Below are 21,910 nucleotides of genomic sequence, written 5' to 3' on the forward strand. Positions count from 1 at the left end.
CACCCGAGGATGCGAGGATCTTCACATCGTAGACAAGGTCTACATCGGAGAATCATTGAGCGACATTGAGCACCCGTCCCTCCCCCAAAAAAGAGAGGCCATACTGCAGAGACCCATGAGAGAGTCCATGGGATGATCACTATTGTCTACTTTCTCCATTGTGCACCTCATTAGCCCTCATGTGGATTGTACCCCTCCCCATATGTTTTGAGTTGATGTATTATGTGATGAGGGTGTTGATGATGATGAGGATGTAGGTTAGGCTTACATACCTACCCACCCTAGGGACCCTCATTTATTCTTATCTTTATGTTCCCCAAACACTGTACTAGAGTCACACATGGATATAACCTTTTGATCTCATAAGTCATTTTGGCCTTTTGAAGACGTTAATATAACATTTCATTTCTATACCCTGTTTTCAACGCAATTTTTTCTCGCTAGGACATATTTCCTCTCTTTAAAATAGAGCCAATTCTCACAATCTTCAAATATCTTTTTCTCATAGGTATAAGTAATAGAAACCCTAGACATAGGCTAACCATTGATCAATATAGAGAGTTAATTTTACTATGAGGTCAAAAATACAACATAACTCAAGACCAGTTGATACCATTATCTGATTGCAGCATTAGTGAGTGAAACTCACAACTAATTTAAGGCCCTTCCACTCCTCCATCTACTGAAAGATTTTACTTAATAATCCCCATACCCATCTGTAAAAGAACAAATGACTATCCCTTTTAGATTCTTTGACCTCGTTCGTATGTCTGCCCATATCTATTACACAATCCTAGAATCTATAAAAGAACACAAATCATTGTGTCTGTTTAAAATCAATGAATTATGATGCATAAAAAATAGAGAAAAGGAGTACAATAACAAAGCTATTGGCACGAACCTGAGTTAAGTAAAGTGAATTATCCTCTAATAGCATGTGATTTACTCTTGTTCCTGAAATCGTGATCTTAAAATAATATGGATCTAAGAACTCGAACTTTTGAGAAGCTCTAACTCTTTCCTCATATGCCTTCTTTCCTCCGAAAATCTGAAAATTTATCCCATATACTTTTTTGCAGGGCCACCTCCTCCTGCATATACGAAGGCATGACACAATTGTAGACTTTGTAACCAAAACATTGACTGCAATGCATTATGCATTCATGGAGCAATTATCACAGTCATCAATGACCAAGAAGCTAGTACAATATGAAGTGCTCCCAAGTTACCTTAACCCTCAATGATTCTAGACATTCTCATTTTAAAAAACATATACTTTTGCAATGCTATTGTATGCACTGGTAAACAACACATTTTGATACATGAGGACATAAATACACACATAACAAAGTAAATACTTGTATACAAACACGCATGCACATGCATACACAAAAAACCTACACATGTGCATACGGATACACATACACACGTGGATTGCAAAGCAGGCGAACGAGGGGTGTGTGTGTGTGTGTGTGTGTGTTATCTTCTATTAATATGTTGTAGGAGATGATGGATGTGGCAGCAAATCAAGGTAATGGTGATGAGCAAGTACGGGCAATGATGCAAGGGCAAGTCAAAGACCTCAGGAGCAGTGCATCAATTAGCATGTGTGTTACAAACTTGAACACTCCAAGCGAGAATTCAATAGCAACACACGAACAGAAACTTCAAAATCATTGAACTTTAATCTATATCTATATATATATATATATATATATATATATATATATATATATATATATATATATATAGAGAGAGAGAGAGAGAGAGAGAGAGAGAGTCGACACGGCACGGCGAGTTCTGTGGCTAGGAGCAGTGGCCCCAAAGACTGGCGCCCCTTTCGGTATTTCTTTATTATTGATCACAACCAGGTACAACTCCCAAGGGTCCTGTCACAAGCTGTTGACATGTCAAGCCACTGAAGAACGAAGCCAACCTGCACATCCCGGCCGAGGGGCCTAAACCCTAGAAGAAGCAAAAGCAGAAGTAGCAAAAGAAGAAGCAGCAGGCAGAAGAAGTTTTACCAACTTGCAAAGTCTTGCCGAGTGGCCTATTTTCTAAGAAGAGTTTCCACCAACTTATGGGACCCCGTCCGATGGGGCCCAAGTGACCTACAAACCTTAAAATAAAGCACTGCCTCTTTTCACTCATTGAGAGCGGAGCGTGCACTTAGCGACCGGCCAATCGACGTGAGGAGGGAAAAAGCGACCTTGGTGTGAGCGCAAGGCCGCCCAGGGGTGCGCCCGCGAAAAAGAGCAAAACTCGGGTGAAGAGAAGATCCTTCTCTAACACAGATTGCAAGCTAAAGAAGAACCTCAAGACCCACAAGAACCTCAAGAACTCAAGAACTCAAGAACCCCAAGAACCCAGACCCCCAAGAACCCAAGTTCCTTGTAAACTTAAGAACCCAAGACCACAAGAACCCACGACTTCTGTGGATGGTCATCACTCGAAGCGGAATGGGTACTTCGATTGGAGGTGATGAGCATGAGAGAGGCGAAGAAGAATTTTCCCCACCACGAGGTTTTTACGACCCTCCCCCTTTCCCATCTATGCCAAGGATTGCACTAACTCCTATGAAGGAGTTGCCGCAGTTGTTTATGGACAAGAAGTTAGAACACGAAGAAAGAAGGGCAGCCATAGATCGTGACTACGAAGAAAGAAGAGCAGCCATAGATCGTGAATACGACGCAAGAATGGAAGCCATCGAGCGTGAGCACGCGCGCGAGAACAAAGAAAGACAAGCAAGATTTGATTGCGAGAACAGAGCAAGAATGCAAGAGATGTTGCGACTCTTTTCTCAAGTGCATGCGCACTTTGCACACAATCAGGAAAAGGAAACTCTCTCAGTCTCTACTTCTCCAAAGCAAGACACACATGATTTGCCAAATGATAAGCATGATGAATTGCCTGATAATGATAAGCATGATGATTTGCATGACAATGACACGCATGATGATTTGCTTGAAGATGATGTGATTGTTCACAAGGATGATGTGTTAGTTGATCCTTTTTCTAGTGAAGCTAACCTCATTGCAGATTCATTCAATCACAAAGATCCGATCTTGTCTCTCGAGTCGAGGTCCAAAGAAACCCCTCAGAAAGAACCCCCTCAAGAAGAACCGATCTTGGCTCTCGAGCCTAGGTCCAAAGAAACCTCACAGGAAGTACTATGTGTTCGAATGATTAGTCAACACCCATTCTTCAAGTGTTCCATTCGTGATCATTTCCTATATTTTAGTCAACGTCTTTATGTGATCCCTTGTCATAGGCATGCCACATTGTACATTGAGCACGATTCACTTGTATGCGGATTACTCATGAAAAGATAAAAATTTTGCATTTAAGGAATTCACATTTCATGTCTCTTCCTTGGCATGACACAGTCGTAGAAAGAGCACAAGAAAGATTGAGCATCAAGCATAGGCATTTCCATTGTGATTTGCCACAGTTGATTGATTTAGATCAAAAAGACAAGTTTCGACTTCATTGTTTACGTGTGTTTGATGAACAGTTTGGCACTCCGTCTATTTGTTCATCTACATTGCATGCACGGTCTTTTAAGAAGATTCAATTTTTTCCAGTCACTTTACATGGAATGGGTATGTTCATGTTTCTGTGTTGAAGGTGGTTTCAGGAATTTTCAACCTCGGAGATTCTTGAAGAAGGTAGACGCATGATTGTAGACGAAGTTGAAGCAATGAAGGAGCCACAGATGACTTTGTGTCGCTTTCGACGCGGCCCAAAGAAGAAGGCATTGCAGACCTTTATGAAGTTCAAGTATCGCATGACCCACGTATCAGAGTGGGCCGGCGAAGAGTCCTTTCCAGGATTCTAGACGTTGTTGGCGATCTCCCTCGACGCCATACAGTTTGGTACAAGTACCTCGCTTTGAAAAGGAGGAGATGTCACGTGACACATCCAACCCTATGTGTCCGTGGACAAGCTACAGCATGACCAGGATTCGGTTCAGTCAAGTCAGTCTAGAATAGGAAGTGATCTGGCACTTTTGTGAGTCTGTTCGAAGACCGGGCATGTCCAGACACTTAGAATAGATGCATATCCTCTGGTTGCACACAACATGACCATCAGATTCCAGTCAAAAAACATCACTAGCATTTTTACATTGCATAGACCTATTTTTCCTATTTTTGACATTTTTCGCTTATTATTTTGTAGTGACTTTTGTTGGAAACTGGGTAGGGCAATTTTGCTAAGTTTGTATATAAGAAAACCTAGCGCTTGCACTTTTTGGCAAAAGAGGTAGCAGGAGCACCTTGCTCAACAGACAACTTCTCAACAAGACCGACCCCTTGACAACTCTAGCATTTTCAACATTGCAAAAGGCCTACCGTTTTTGCATCAGATCAGCCAGCGTTTTTGCACTTGTAGATTCACGACGACAGTAGACAGCAGATCAGCCCTAGCGTTAGCAGTTCCCCCACAACGGCAGATCAGCCCTACCGTTAGCAGATTTCCACCGCAGAACCCCAAATCAGCCTATCGTTTTTGGATCAGCCAGAGACCTAGCGTTTTTGCAGATCTTCGCGACAGAAGCAGCAGTAGCACCAACGTTTTCAGTTTTCAGCACTTAGACATCGTAGAACAAGTCCCAATCCTCGCAGATCTCACCTTCCCGCAACGGATCCTCCCCGCACGGTCAAATCCCGCGAAGTTTACAGATTCAGCCCGGAAAACGCAGATTTCCGCACCTGTGTTTTCATCGCGTCGTCCTCGTACCATCATCATCGACATAAGAGTCAAAATTCAGCAGATAAAGATTTGCAGATTTCAGCCCTTAGCATTCTCAGATTTCAGCCGTCTTGTCGGCGTCCATCATCGTCATCGACATCCTCGTCAAGCCCAAGCATTGTAGAGATTTGTGCAATCATAAGTAGAGCAGAGAGTGGGGCCTTCGAAGGAGGATTTTGACAACATTCTGGTGTCGTATTCTTCTCTCTCTATTTCTCAGTCTCAACACCTTCATTCACAGTGTTCACCACTTTGTTTGTGTCCATTGCACTCTCTCACTAAAGGAACGGAAGGCTCTCCCTTCCGTAAGTAAAATGATCATTGAGCACAGGTCGGAGCACTCATCTTGAGCAAAGTTCAACATTCACTTCCGCTGCACCTTATATTGGTATCAAAGCTTTGGCAGTGTTCTGTATCACAACCACAGAATTTTTTTGCTTGTTGCAGTCGCACGAACCCAAGTTCACTTGGGCGTGTCGATTCCTAATCGTGTTTTTGAAGAGTCACAGGAAACCCAGAAAGAAGTGCTTGTCCAACCTTCCCTTGTGCCTCTTTTCACTCATTGAGAGCGGACTGTGCACTTAGCGGCCGGCCAATCGACGTGAGGTGGGAAAAAGCAACCTTGGTGTGAGCGCAAGGCCGCCAAGGGGTGCGCCCGCGGAAAAGAGCAGAACTCGGGTCAAGAGAAGATCCTTCTCTAGCACAGATTGCAAGCTAAAGAAGAACCTCAAGACCCGCAAGAACCTCAAGAACTCAAGAACCCCAAGAACCCAGACCCCCAAGAACCCAAGTTCCTTGTGAACTTAAGAACCCAAGACCACAAGAACGCACGACTTTAGTGGATGGTCATCACTCGAAGCGGAATGGATACTTTGCTTGGAGGTGATGAGCATGAGAGAGGCAAAGAAGAATTTTCCCCACCACGAGGTTTTTTCGACCCTCCCCCTTCCCCATCTACGCCAAGGATTGCACTAACTCCTATGAAGGAGTTGCCGCAGTTGTTTATGCACAAGAAGTTAGAACATGAAGAAAGAAGGGCTGTAACAGACTTGGACACTCCAAGTCAAGAATCAACCGCGACAGCACCAAATAACCACTTCAAAACTAGTCACAGATCACAATAGATGTACACTGGCCCGGCGGAGGTCCGTGCCTAGAGATATTGGCCCCAAAGACTGGCGTCGCTTTTGGTATTTGTTTTTATATTAATCATATCAAAGTACAAGAGAGTAGGTCGGGATTCACTCTCAGAATCTGCGTCCAGATGCTCTGAGAAGTGAAGCCCTCACCACGTATTTAAAGGTACAAGGGATACCCAAAAGCAGAGCCCCAAAAGCTTTTAAAATAAAAATCATCAGTTCTCTTTCTCTCTTAGAGAGTCTTTTTTCTATAAAAAAAAAAGCAAGTTCTCTCTCTTTCTCATGGCGTGGAGAAAAAGCAAGATTCGCGTCGCTCATCATTCAAAAAATAAAAATAAAAATCTTAGCCTCCGCGATTTCCAGAAATTAGGATTTGTGGCAGAAATTAGGGTTTCTGTTGTCCGCCACGTCATCACTTTGTGACATACCCCCCTCTTGAAAGCATTGTAATCCACCGCGATTACGCCTGCAAAACCGACAAATGCAAAACCGACAAAAGCCATAAACCGTCTTAGCAGACACTGACTGTTAGTACCTACGTACTAGGAACACACATCTAGCACATGTACAAAATCGACAGTCACATCACACGACATCACAGGACATCACCAGACATCACAGGACATCACATGACATTCAACATTCATTCGGATCTTAGACCATGATTTATCGGTAATGTAGCTAGCAATCACATCTAGGTCCAATCGGGACCTCATCGATGTCCGATTGACTAACCCCTATTGCAACCATGTCTATTCGAGATCAAGTAGACCAAAATGCTGCAATCATTTCGTCTATCAGTTCCTGCACTCACAAGAAGTCAAGAACAAATCAGTATCATAATCAGGAATTCCATTTCATAAAGTCATCCAGCAAAATACTGTCAGCTCTCAGTATCCCTAAAGCTCAAAGAGACATCAGTGACTTTAGTATCAAAATCAAGGCATCTGTTGACAAAGGAGTGGAGTAACTCCCCTCTTGTGCATCCCACTGCACTAGATCTTCGGCCAAGCTGAATTTCTGGGTTCCGTTTGGAGTAGACTATGCTAAACAAAAACATCGAGGTACAGTTTCACATCCGAGGAGTATCTGCTAGGTCCTTCTCCTCCATCCACGTCGCATCAAATGCAGGAAAGTTCTTGAACTTAACCAAGAACCGCCTTCGGACTTTACCTTTCTTCGTATCCGTATGTGCCAAAATATGTTCAGGAACAAGGGTCTCCTCGTTTTCTTCCACTGCGGGTTGCTCATCAGGCTCCCCATCATTAGGCACATCACCCTTAACAGGTTTCAAGAGACTCACATGCAATGCATTGTGAATACTCCACGTATCTAGCAGTTTCAATCGGAAGGAGACATCATTTATCTTTTCAGTTATCTGGAAAGGTCCGTAGTATCGCATACTAAGCTTTGGAAAAAGCCTCTCCTTTTCCTTTTTCTTTCTTAGGCGTGCCTTCTCAACAGTAAGAGCACCCAATCATCCTCCTTCAGTTTCAAGTCGCGACGATGGCGATCCGCTACCTTTTTCTGTCGTCCTTGAGACTCCTGCAAAGTCTCGCGAACCTTGGCAAAAGCCGTATCCAAATCTCGCGAATATTCATCCGCTTCAAATATCTAATCTTTCGTGCTTAGGAAGGATAGAACCTTCGCAGCACTTTCAACAATCTCACATGGCGTCTTCCCCGTCGAAGAGTGTATCATGTTATTGTAGGCAAATTCCACCAAAGGTAAGTTCTTTTCCCATTGAGTCTTCTGATCCGAGATACAAGACTTCAATAAAACTAAAATCACTGAATTGGCAATCTCAAATTGCCCGTCAGTCTGCAAGTGGAACGATGACGAGAACTGCAACTGCGTGCCGATGTTCTCCCAAATTGCCTTCCAAAACAAACTCATAAATCTGGGGTCTCTGTCGGAGACAATCGTCTCAGACGTGCCTTGTAATCGGAAATCATCGTGATCTTTCTGTGTTCTCGGGAGATCAAAAATGAAATCCATTTCAATACCTTTCGAGGGGCGGGTGGGTATGGGTAAAGGCTTTAACAATCCCTGTGCCTTATGCCTGTCAAACTTGACCTTCTGGCATACCAAGCAACTGCGCACAAACTCTTCCACATCTTTCTTGAGTCTCGGCCAAAAGAAGTATCTCTCTACCCCTTTCATGGTGGTAGCAATGCCGCGGTGACCCGTAAAAGGTGGACAGTGGCATTCAGTCATAACCTTTTCCCTCAACGACTGTGTAACGCACAACATAGTCTTTTTCATCAAGTAGCCTTCCTGAAGGGAGTATCCAGCTACTGTCTCCCCATCCCGTATCCGTGTGAAAATATCTGCAAAATCTGTATCTGTGGCATACTGATCGACCATATCCTTGAAGCTCCTATGATGTATCGCGGAAAAAGCCAGAACCAACGGCTTCCGAGACGAAGCATTTGCCACCACATTCTTCTGTCCCTGCTCATGGACAATCTGGAAGTGAAACTATGACAAGATGGTCGCCCACCGCATCTGCTTTTCCGAAAGCTGCTTCTGCGCGACAAGAAGTAGCGTAAGCTGTGATGGTCTGTAAAGACAGTAAAATCCGCTCCGAGTAGGTAGTGCCGCCACTGAGTAAGAGCATGGAACACTACCAAAAGCTCTTTCTCATATATCTGTGCTGTCATCTCCGGCCTAGAGAACAATCGGATCTCGTAAGCAATGACATGGCCTTCTTGCATCAGCACCGCACCCAGACTATGACCATAAGCATCACAAAATACTTCAAATGACTTCTGCAAGTCCGGCAAGTCAATCTGGTCCTGTAGTCAATTTCTCTTTCAAGGTCTGAAAGGCAGTGACCTCTGTGGATCCCCACGAGAAAGGTACTACTTTCTGTGTCAAGATATGCAAAGGGGAAGCCACCTCTGCAAACTTTTGTATGAACCGTTTGTAGTACAAACACAGTCCCAAGAAGCTTCTAACTTCATGGACATTCCTCAAATCGGGCCAATCACGGATAGTCTCTTTCTTGGCCGAGTCCATTTGCACTCCTGCTGCTGACACAATGTGCCCCAAAAAGTGTATCTCTGGTAGGAAAAAATCACTTTTCTTTGCATTAATCACTAACGTGTGATCTCGTAATGCCTGAAAGACTTGAAGCAGATGATCTCTGTGTTCTGCCTCATTCTTGGAGAAAACAATCATGTCATCAAAGAAAGTGCTAACAAATAGCTTGTACTCTCGAAAAATCCTGTCCATCATCCGGTTAAATGTTACAAGAGCATTGGTTAAGCCAAAAGGCATCACCAAAAACTCAAATAACCCGAAAGTCGTCCGAAAAGCTGTCTTGTATACATCTCCTGGCACTATCCTGATTTGATGATATCCACTCTTTAAGTCAATCCTGCTAAAGCACGAGGATCCCTATAACATGTGGAGTATATCATCGATCCTAGGAATCGGAAATCTGTTCTTGATGGTGATTTCGTTGAGAGTGCTATAATCGATGCACATTCTCCAAGATCCGTCTTTCTTCAAAACCAACAACACTGGAGAGCAATACGGTGAAGTACTAGGCTTGACAAGACCCTTTTCCAAGAGGTCTTTCACTGGGTTCATAATCTTTTCATTCTATACTCGGCTCACACGGTAAGGTGGCCGATTCGGTGGCGTGCTTCCAGGTATCAGACAATGGTTTGAACTTCAGGCCCTCTGAAAAGCAATCGGCATGAGTGTGGAGAAAAATCTTGGCGTTCTTTTGATCAAGTCAAAACATATTCAACCTTTATCCATCATTCAGTTCTCTCCCAAAAGAATGAGTAAGAAACTGAAGTTCATCCAGTACAATCTCTAAGCCCTTCATTTATCAAAGTCGCTTTCTTGGCCCGGTAGTCAACCACGGCATAGTTCTGGTGGTACCACGGGATTCCGAGTAGAACGTCACTCGCGTGCCTTGAACACCCCTGTCATTGCAAACGAAGTTTGCCAATGCTCGGTGTAATGGCAACATCCCATCCGGGTGCAAGTCGAACTACCTCTGCCTGTGGCGTTAGTCTGTCGGGCGTAATTTCAAATCGAGCCGCCAATTCCAAGTGAAAAGAAGTTGGCCTTGGCTCCTTCAAAAGAGCTTCTTGATCCTTCACTTTGCCCCAAAAATGGTAAAGTTTGTACTTTCATTCATTAGATTCAGTGCAGGTCCCACGCCATGTGGTACCAGTTCTGTTTTTCTATCTGCCTTTTCTGCCACGTTCCTCAGCTGCTCTCGAACTCTCAGGCATGTCGTCGTCTTTATCATGTTGTTCTTTCTGTGCCTTTTTAGGGCACTTCGTGGAGATATGTCCATGTTCCCCACATCCAAAGCACTTCCCCTCTCTGATGAAGCGAGCTCTCTCCTCAAGAGTAAGCTTGGGTCATACATCCTTTTTCTCTGGGTTGCTCTTTTTCTTTCTACTTTCATTCCCAGAAGTCTGTTCGGCTCGTTGTGTCATGGCCTCATCCGTGGGGTAGGTCAGACTGCTAGAGTGAATGGCAAAGCCCCGCTTCGCATGACTCATCAACTCCTGAATAGAAGCTGACTTCTGTTCCAAGCAGTGATCTCGGATCTCTGTAGGTAGACCCAAGGTAAACCGCTCAATCTGTTCTCTGAATGAGATCTTCTTGAATAAAGAGGCGGGTAGAAAAGAGCTCCAGAATCTTTCACAATAAGCATTGATTGTATCTTTCTTGGTCATCCGAAGATGGTTCCAAGCAGCTCGTACATCTCGTTCATATTCTTGCGTCAACCAAGAAGAAATAAAAAGCTTCTTAAATTTCAACCATTTAACTGGCGCAGTCTTGTTTAAAAGAAGAGTGGACCACCAAGTACGAGCATTCCCCTTAAAGTAAGAGGCAGCTCTCCGAATCTTGGAGTGCTCTGAATAGCGTCCTCCTGCGAAAGCCATGTCAAATTGTTGTATAAACGACAAAGCCTTCGAAGCATCTGAGTATTTTGAGAAAGTATCAAACTTGATCGAGTGGCCACCTTCCTTAAACTCTCGGACTTTCTTGCTTTTATCTTCGAGAAAGTCATACTGGTTAGCTTTGTAAAAAATTCTTCTTGTTCGCATAAAAGTTTCCGTTGTCAGAGTCTGAACTGTCCGTAGACGAGTCCTCTGTAGAAGTGTCACTCACTGGGCAAGACTTAGACTTCCTTGCCTTTTTCTTGCCCTTTCCAAAGCGTTGTTTCTTGCTTCGCTTTTTGCTTTTCCTGTCTTCTTCGCTCGAGTCTGAAGAGCTTGAAGAACTGTCAGAAGAAGAAGAAGAAGAAGAACTAGATAAGTCTTCAAACTTGACACGCTTCTTCTGTTTCTTTGCCTTGTCGAATGTCGACCGACGACCCAAATATCCCGGGAAGTCAAGTGACTTTCTTTTGCTTTTTGCCGTGCTTTTTTGTCTTTCTTTTGCGCGTCGAAAAGCTGAGCAATCCGTGCATCAACCACGTTCTCCAGTTCCTTCTCCGTATATTTCTTGGAGGCAGAAGGTTTCTTGAGAGCAGGTTTCGGGAGTGGTGTTGTGGTTCTCTGCCACTCCGTCTGTACCTCTTCCAAAGAGGTCTGGTTCATATATTTTGCCATCTTCGGGTCCTTGGCAAAATTGAGCATCATCTTTGCTGCATCGCCAATCAATTGACGACGCTCCATATCTTGCTGCTCCGCCTGAGTAGGCCTAGGCGGGCCATACTCCGTGCCGGAATCTTCGTTGTGAGCATCTCCAAATGCAGAGGGAGTCGACTGATCATTGCCTGAAGCCATAGGTGCTGTGGAAAAAAAATTGGGGATCGGATTTCCCGTAGAAGAGAAATCGGCCGTACTCTGATACCACTGTAACAGACTTGGACACTCCAAGTCAAGAATCAACCACGACAGCACCAAATAACCACTTCAAAACAAGTCACAGATCACAATAGATGTACACTGGCCCGGCGGAGTTCCGTGCCTAGAGATATTGGCCCCAAAGACTGGCGCCACTTTCGGTATTTCTTTTTATATTAATCATATCAAAGTACAAGAGAGTGGGTCGGGATTCACTCTCAGACTCTGCGTCCAGATGCTCTGAGAAGTGAAGCCCTCACCATGTATTTAAAGGTACAAGGGATGCCCAAAAGCAGAGCCCCAAAAGCTTTTAAAATAAAAAGCATCCGTTCTCTCTTTTTTTTATAAAAAAAAAGCAAGTTCTCTCTCTTTCTCATGGCGTGGAGAAAAAGCAAGATTCGCGTCGCTCATCATTCAAAAAAAAAAAAAAAATCTTAGCCTCCGCGATTTTTGGAAATTAGGGTTTGTGGCAGAAATTAGGGTTTGCAGGTTGCTAAAGGGTTTCTGGCAGAAATTAGGGTTTCTGCTGTCCGCCACATCATCACTTTGTGACAAGGGCAGCCATAGATCATGAATACGACGCAAGAATGGAAGCCATCGAGCGAGAGCACGCGCGCGAGAACAAAGAAAGACAAGCAAGATTTGATCGCGAGAACAGAGCAAGAATGCAAGAGATGTTGCGACTCTTTTCTCAGGTGCAGGCGCATTTTGCACAGAATCAGAAAAACGAGACTCTCTCAGTCTCTACTTCTCCAAAGCAAGACACACATGATTTGCCAAATGATAAGCATGATGAATTGCCTGATAATGATAAGCATGATGATTTGCATGACAATGACACGCATGATGATTTGCATGAAGATTGGATTGTTCACAAGGATGATGTGTTAGTTGATACTTTTTCTTGTGAAGCTAACCTCATTGCAGATTCGTTCAATCACAAAGAACCGATCTTGGCTCTCGAGTCGAGGTCCACAGAAACCCCTCAGGAAGAATCCCCTCAGGAAGAACCGATCTTGACTCTTGAGCCTAGGTCCAAAGAACCCTCATAGGAAGTACTATGTGTTCGAATGATTAGCCAGCACGCATTGTTCGAGTGTTCCATTCGTGATCGTTTCTTGCATTTTAGTCAGCGTCTTTATGTGATCCCTTGTCATGGGCATGCCATATTGTACATTGAGCAAGAATCACTCATGAATGAGCACGGATGTATGCGGATTACTCATGAAAAGATAAAAAGTTTGCATTTAAGGAATTCACATTTCATGTCTCTTCCTTGGCATGACACAGTCGTAGAAAGAGCACAAGAAAGATTGAGCATCAAGCATAGGCATTTCCATTGTGATTTGCCACAGTTGATTGATTTAGATCAAAAAGAGAAGCTTCAATTTCATTTATATATACTTTCATAAGTTCAGAATATTCTGAACTCACGAATTATAAGAGGGCATAAAGCACTCATAAAACAATAAAAGCAAGGGACACAAGAAAAGAAAAGAAAAACAAAAACAAACAAACAAACAAACAAACTAACTCACTTAGTTTGCTATGAAACAAAACTAAATAAAACAAAACATTATTAACTAAAAATGTTCTTAGAAAAGGCATGTGTAAAATAAGATGACGCAACTTACTTGGCTTAAAACAAGTACTCAACTTTAAGCAAAAGAAGGATAAGACATCTAAAAAACTTAATCCTAGAAATCAAACTTCACACAACAACTTCTAACGAAAGACATTCTTAAGTCCTCGGGTAGGCTAAATACGAAATCGAAAAATGAATACTCTACAAACCTACGAAGAGCAAAGAACCAAACTTGACAATATGTGATCTCAACTTCGCTGCTTGTCCAAACAGGAAGAATAAGATTATCACCTTTATCATGCATAGCTTGGACAACATCTATGACATCCCTACTCACGTCGTCAGTGCCCAAGAAGTAGGTGCAGGTTTGTATAGAGGTCATTCATGCTTTGAACGTACTCTACAAAACCAACGAGCTGAGTTTCTATCACCCTCCGAAGGTGATGGGCATACTCAGCCATGATAAAGGCTAGCATTTGTCAAGCTATAGTAAAAATACTAGACGCGCTAAAGATTACAACAACAACATAAGGTGATATTGAGTCAAACAATAAGTGGGCTTTTTAGCTCCCCACTTCTATTGAATTTACTACTGATTATCTTGAACATTCCAAAGGAAGAAACATTAAAAATAATCTTACTACGATGCAAAAATGAATAAACGTTTTTCATGATTCTCTTGAATGAGTATCCTTTTTCAACTAGTAAAGAAATAAGATGGCAAGATTGAACAACAAAAGTAGATCTACTAGAACAAAGACGAGAAAATCTAAATAGTTGAGAGCAAATGACACCGTACTTAGCTAAAAGAGAAATGTTCGAAGAAATGTGAGGCATACGGATGATTTTAAGATTGGCATATTCTGGTTCAAGGCGCTTATCATAGATATCTACTTCTAATCCCAAGGGAGTCTGAAAAATCTTAAGGTCTAAAAAAGCACAACAATCTGTACAGTTAAGTTCACAAAACTCCTTGGGATAAATTCCTCCGCCTACAGAACTCGAATTCAAGTACATAAAATCTTGAAAAGAAGGAACGTCAGGGACAAAAAGATCATCTACAAAGCGTCTTACATTGCATAACTTGTGCAAAAATATTGGGCAAGTGTTAGCAAGAACAAGACGCTCCATAAAATCAAACTCATAAGTAAAAAGATAGAAATTAGCAAGAAAAACAGCACAATTGGTGCCCATAGGGATACCAATGGTTTGCTTGAAAAGAGAGTCACCGATGGTTATATATAAATTGTCCAAAAGAAAATCTAACCAAGATATGATGTCAATGTCATCTACAATCCTGGTGAATCTCTTTCTTCCTTTGTCTACATCTACATTCTTATTTTTCAGCCATAAGAAGTCAAAGTTCAAGGCTGACTTTTCTACTAGCAATGCCTTGTACCTATCCTTCTCAAGCTTGTACGCAAAAACTTTTGCGATAAGAGACTTGACTTTAAATTTAAGGTCCTCCAAATTTAGCTTTGTGTATAGCGTTGTAAAGTCAAAAGTTTGGAGACATAAACGAGAAGATTTCTCCTTAAGGCTTCTTGAAGAGTTCAAAAACTTTAAAACAGGAATCACCCCTCCTGAATCATTTAAAATCCAACTTGAATCGGTAGGTACGTCTGCTTCCTTTAGCATATTTTTCAACAATTCATTTACGCTAGGTAAAATGGCTTTGAAACAATAACTAAGCCATTTGGAAACCTCGGTCAAAGCGGTGTTACAAGAAGCAGCTATAAATCTAGGCTTTATAGGGTTCTTTATAGGATTTCATTGTTTACGTGTGTTTGATGAATGGTTTGGCACTCCATCTATTTGTTCATCTACATTGCATGCACAGTCTTTTAAGAAGATTACATTTTTTCCAGTCACTTTACATGGAATGGGTATGTTCATGCTTTTGTGTTGAAAGTGGTTTCAGGAATTTTCAACCTCGGAGATTCTTGAAGAAGGTAGACGCATGAATGTAGACGAAGTTGAAGTATTGAAGGAGCCACAGATGACTTTGCATCGCTTTCGGCGCGGCCCAAAGAAGAAGGCATTGCAGACCTTTATGAAGTTCAAGTATCGCATGACCCACGTATCAGAGTGGGCCGGCGAAGAGTCCTTTCCAGGATTCTACACGCTATTTGCGATCTCCCTCGACGCCATAGAGTTCGGTACCAGTACCTCACTTTGAAAAGGAGGGGATGTCACGTGACACATCCAACCCTATGTGTCAGTGGAGAAGCTACAACATGACCAGGGTTCAGTGCAGTCAAGTCAGTCTAGAGTAGGAAGTGATCTGGCACTTTTGTGAGTCTATTCGCAGACCGTGCATGTCCAAACACTTAGAATAGATGCATATCCTCTGGTTGCACACAACATGACCATCAGATTCCAGTCAGAAAACATCACTAGCATTTTTACATTGCATAGACCTATTTTTCCTATTTTTGACATTTTTCACTTATTATTTTTAAGTGACTTTTGTTGGAAACTGGGTAGGGCAATTTTGCTAAGTTTGTATATAAGAAAACCTAGCGCTAGCACTTTCTGGCAGAAGAGGCAGCAGGAGCACCTTACTCAACAGGCAACTTCTCAGCAAGACCAACCCCGCGATAACTCTAGCGTTTTCAACATTGCAGAAGGCCTAACATTTTTGCATCAGATCAGCCAGCGTTTTTGCACTTGCAGATTCACGATGACAGTAGACAGCAATCAGCCCTAGCGTTAGCAGCCCCCCCACAACAGCAGAGCAGCCCTAGCATTAGCAGATTCCCACCACAACAGCAGATCAGCCCTAGCATTAGCAGATTCCCACCGCAAAATCCCAAATCAGCCTAGCGTTTTTGCAGATCTTCGAGACAGAAGCAGCAGAAGCACCAACGTCTTCAGTTTTAAACACTTAGACATCGTAGAACAAGTCCCGATGCTCGCAGATCTCACCTACCCGCAGCAGATCCTCACCGCACGGTCAAATCCCACGAAGTTTGCAGATTCAGCCTGGAAAACGCAGATTTCAGCAGCTGCTTTTTCAGCGAGTCATCGTCGTGCCGTCGTCATCGACATAAGAGTCAAAATTCAGCAGATAAAGATTTGCAGATTTCAACCCTTAGCAATTCTCAGATTTCAGCCGTCTCGTCGTCGTCGACATCGTCGGCAAGTCCAAGCATTGTAGAGATTTGTGCAATCATAAGTAGACCGCTCTCGCCATAGAGAGTGGGGCCTTCGAAGGAGGGTTTTGACAACATTCTGGTGTCGTATTCTTCTCTCTCTATCTCTCAGTCTCAACACCTTCATTCACAGTGTTTCACCACTTTGTTTGTGTCGATTGCACTCTCTGAGTAAAGGAACGAAAGGCTCTCCCTTCCGTAAGTAAAAGGAACCTTGAGCACAGGTCGGAGCACTCATCTTGAGCAAAGTTCAACATTAACTTCCGTTGCACCTTACATAAATAACCACAAGGGTGCGGGCCATTAGTATCAAACATTATTTCTCACTACTCCAACCGGGAGTAAAATCACCAATCACTGAAACCAACATTAAAACCAGAGCCAAACAATTCAAATCGGCACCTAGACAGGTTCAAATCAAATTCCATCCATTTCAAACAAATTCCAACAGGATCACCAAACAAGTTCTCAAACAAAACTCACAGAATTGTTGAAAAAGCATTCTCGACATCAGTTGCACTCGAAAGTTGATTGGGCTTCCGTTCTCAAACATGCACCAAAATTAGGGTTAGATTTCTTCCATAAAGTTGTAGCAGGCCGTAGCATGTTCTATAAGCTCTTGAATAGTCGAAACAATCCTCGATAGACAATGTTCCTATGGTGGTGATAGTAGCCCAAAGCTATAGCAATCACAGTGGGCCTCCAAGGTTATGAGCATCATGTGAACTAGTGCAAGTGGTGCCGAAACTCTTCCATTGGTACACGCTATTTTGAATGACTCTTTTTCTTCTGCTATTGGTCGAACTCCGTATGAGGCAGCTTTTGGCCGTCTGTTCCAATCACTTTTGACTCGCTCGGTCAGTCAAATGCCTGATGCCAATGCTGAAGTCAGTCATTGGATGAGATTTCTGAGAGTGTGAAGCTTCGGCTAAGCAAGGCTCAGGAATCTTATCCACGGCAGGCTAATAAGCATCGTCAGGATGTTTCGATCAAGGAAGAAGATTGGGTGTATTCAAGAATCATGAAGCAACGTCCTAAGCAAGTGGGAAAGAAGTGTCCAAAGTTGTCTTTTCGTATGTATGGTCCATTTCTAGTCATTAAAAAGATAAATGAGGTTTCAATGAAATTGCAGTTGCCTAACTCATGGTCAATGCACAACGTTTTCCATGTTTCTTGGTTGAAAGTGTTTCAGGGAATACCTCCAAAGGACATTTCGGAAGAAGAAGAACCGGAGATCATTGATGAAGCTGAAGTCATGGAACCGAAGCAAGTGTTGTTGCATCGGTTTCGCCATCGTTCGAAGAAGCAAGTGCGACAATACTTTTTGAAGTTCAAGGATCGAGGAACCCACGAAGCAATGTGGGTAGACGAAGAGTTCTTCAAGGATTATCTAGAGTTCTTGGCAGACTACAACAAAGCCATGCAACTCGGTACTAGTACCTCACTTTAAAAAGGAGGGGATGTCACGTGACACATCCAGCCCTATGTGTCCGTGGACAAGCTACACCATAACAGGGTTTTCGTCAAGTCCAATCAGTCTAGATTAGAAGTGATCTGGCACTTTTTGTGAGTATTCGTAGACCGTGCATGCCCAGTCACATAGTATAGATGCATATCCTCTGGTTGCACACAGCATGATAATAAGCATTCCCATCAGAATCCATTAGAATCAGTTAAAGGAATTTTCCAGTGCATTTAGCCTATTTTACCTATTTTTGGCATTTTTCACTTATTAATTTAAGTGACTGTCCAAGAAAAGTAGGTAGGGCAATTTGGGTAAGAACATATATAAGCAAACCAAAGTTAGCACTAAAAAATGGCAGATGAGCCAAGAGTACAGCAAGCCTTTGGCAACAGGTCCTCCCCTCTCTCAGCAAGAACCATCAAGCACCCACTGCCCTTGGCGTTTTTCCCTTACCCTCAGGCTAGCGTTTTCTGTTGCATCCTCGCCAACCATTGCCTTGGCGTTTTCAGCACCTTCCATAACAGTTCACACCCTTGGAGCCAGCGTTTTCCAACATCGCCAACAAGCTGAATTTCCAGTGTTTTTCATCATCGCTACAGGCTGAATTTCCAGTGTTTTCAGCATCAGAACAGGGCTGCGTTTTCAGCCTTCATTCGCATCAAGTCAGGCAGCGTTTTCAAAGCTAACGACAACAACAGAACAGCGTTTTCCATCATAGCATCTCAGCGTTTTTCAGCAGCCAAAACAGCCCCGAATTTCAGCACTTCATCCGCAGCAGATTTCAGCAATTAGCGTTTTTGGACAGCAGTTAGCATCGCTCAGTTTTCACCCTATTGTCGTCATCGCCATCCCGGTTGTCGTCGTCGACATAGCCTAGATCTGCATCAGTTTATGCATCATCATTGTACCCGTTTGTGCAATCAATCGTAGACCACTCTCGCCAACGAGAGTGGGACCTTCGGAGGAGGGTTTTACGTCTCTGGTGTCGTATCTCTCTTCTCTCTATCTCACTCTCATACACTTGCACGCACAGTGTCCACTCACTTTGTTCGTGATCATAGCACTCTCCATTAAGAACGCAAGGCTCTCCCTTCCATAAGAACTAAAAGGAACCTTGAGCAAATATGGATCACTCATCTTGAGAAAGCAGAACATTCATTCCGCTGCACCTTACATTGGTATCAGAGCTTTGGCAGCGTTCTGTATCACTCAAGGAAAGAATGACAAGAATCACAAGAATTTTTTTTGCTTGTTGCGGTCGCACGAACCCAAGTTCGCTTGGGCGTGTCGATTCCTAATTGTGTTTTTTGAAGAGTGACAGGAATCCCAAGAAAGAAGGGCTTGTCCAACCTCCCCTTGTGTCTCTTTTCACTCATTGAGAGCGGACCGTGCACTTAGCGGCCGGCCAATCGACATGAGGTGGGAAAAAGCAACCTTGGTGTGAGCGCAAGGCCGCCAAGGGGTGCGCCCGCGGAAAGGAGTAGAACTCGGGTGAAGAGAAGATCCTTCTCAAACACGGTTTGCAAGCGAAAGAAAACCTCAAGAACCTCAAGACCCTCAAGAACCCAAGTTCCTCATGAACTTAAGAACCCAAGATCATAGTGCATGGTCGTCATCCGAAGCGGAATGGATACTTCGCATACAGGTGATGAGCATGAGAGAGGCAACGAAGAATTTTTCCCACCAAGAGATTTTTCCGATCCTCCCCCTTCGCCATCTACGCCACAAAGTGTACCAAACCCTATGGAGGCAATGGTCAAGCAGATAATGGACATGATGGCCAAACAAGAAGAGACTCGCATTGCCTTGGAACGCGAACGCGACGAACGAAAAGAACGAAAAGACCTAAGAAAAGAAGAAGCGGCAGCAAGACGTGCCGTCTGGGAGGCCGAGCATGAGGCTCAAAGAGAACTACACACTCAAGAGTTGGTTCGACAAGTACTTGCCTCGAAGTCCGAACCAACCAAAGATCGTGGGGGTTCCTCAAGTGGCACGAACCACGATGCGGATTCCAACAACCCAGTCACAGAGAAGTTGAAGACAGGGAATAGCAAGGTATTGACGGCAGCAATGTACCTTGCCAGTGATGCCATCAATTGGTACCACGCATGGCAAGAGGCACAGCTAGCCGCGCACCTAGAGGAAGCCGACGAACTCACGTCCCTCTCCTTCAGTTGGGCTGATTTCCAAGACAAGCTCAAGGCGCGGTTTATGCCACCTCAGTACCTCGTACGATTGAAGGACGATTGGCGCGCTCTCAAGAAAAATGGTATGCCAGTTATGTCTTTCTCTAATCGTGTTTTGCAGCTCAGCACTCAATTACGCAAATCGGATTCGGAGCGCAAGGAGGCATTTCTTTATGGATTGGACGAGTATATCAAGTATGATGTCGAGGTACTTGATCCAATCGATCTCAACAAGGCGGTAGCGATTGCTCTCGCACACGAGATGAAGCACAACAAAGGAAAGCCTAAGGAAAACAAGACTTCTCAAGGAACCCCACAGAATTCTCAGAACACGCAGAATGGTAAGAATGGTAATTCTTCTAGCCCTTCTTCCTCTAATTCCTCGGAAAAGAACTCTAACAATGAACCTAAGGGTAAAGCTAAAGCACCTGCAAAACCTAAGCTAACCCCATATGAAAAAGCTGCACAAGGAATTGTAGGAGGATACATCACGGCTGAAGAACAAGTGATTTATGCTAAAGAAGGTAGATGTTTCCAATGTCACGTCAAGGGTCACATTAAGAAGGCATGTCCTGAGACAGTCCCACCTAAAGAACAAAAGGCACCCACAGCAACCACAAGCACTATCAGACACCAACCTACATCTTCTCATGACTCTGACATACACATTGATGAGTCCCTCATGAAGTGTTATGGTCATGTCAAGGGTTAGCATTTTATCATATTGTTTGATCCAGGCAGTATGCATGATGTGATTAGTCCCTATCTTATTGAGAGAGCCCGCCTAGAGGTTAGTCAGAAATCTCCTCTCGAGGTTTCTAGCTTCGCTCCTGGTATGGACTCTCTCATCACGAAGGAGTGCCTTGATGTGATGTTTACCGCTCAACAAGCTTCTTTCAGAAGGAAATTTCTTGTGTCTCCTCTCTCAAGATGTGATATGATTTTGGGCATAAGATGGTTTCGTGAACTCAACCCTCTCATTGATTGGGAGGCTAACACTCTCACTTTACATGCCAAAACTGATTCCCCCCTCATCATTCATGCTGAGGAGAGCTTGCATTCTTTGCCTATCATCTCTCATGTGCAGGTAAAGCGTGAATTACAACGAGGAGCACAAGCGGCATTCATCTATGCTGCTCCAGTTTCCCAGAGCATTCAGGCTCCAGCTAAGTATTCAAAGCTGTTTACGAAGTTTAAACATCTCTTTTTGCAGGATGATCTTCCACCTCGTCTCCCACCCGAGTGGCCGGAGGACCATCGCATCGAGCTTATGGAGGGGATACAGCTTGTCAGTAAAGCTCCCTATCGATTGAACAAGACACAGGAGGAAAAGTTAGAGCGAATACTCACGGAGTTGGTGGCTAGAGGATTCATACGCCCTAGTGTAAGTCCTTTTGCTGCCCCTATTTTGTTTGTTCGCAAGAAGGATGGTTCGTCTCGTTTGTGTGTTGATTACAGGGCATTAAACAAGATGACCGTCAAGAACAAGTTTCCGATGCCTCGCATTGAGTATATCCTCGATAGGCTCAATGGGGCAAAGGTTTTCAGCAAAGTCGATCTCAAAAGTGGATACCATCAGGTACGGGTATTCAAAGGCGACATTTTCAAGACCGCTTTTCGCACCGAGCGAGGGCAATGGGAGTATATTGTTATGCCTTTTGGATTGACAGGTGCCATGGATACATTCAATCCATAGAAACAGGGAACGGGGGAACGCGGCCCTTTTATGCGGGGACGGGACGGGGGACGCCGGGACGCAGACGGAGACCCGATTTTGGGACGCGGGGACGTCCCTCACAG

Source organism: Adiantum capillus-veneris, chromosome 8, assembly GCF_014529385.1.
Source record: "Adiantum capillus-veneris isolate H3 chromosome 8, ASM1452938v2, whole genome shotgun sequence".
NCBI classification, from domain to species: Eukaryota; Viridiplantae; Streptophyta; class Polypodiopsida; order Polypodiales; family Pteridaceae; genus Adiantum; species Adiantum capillus-veneris.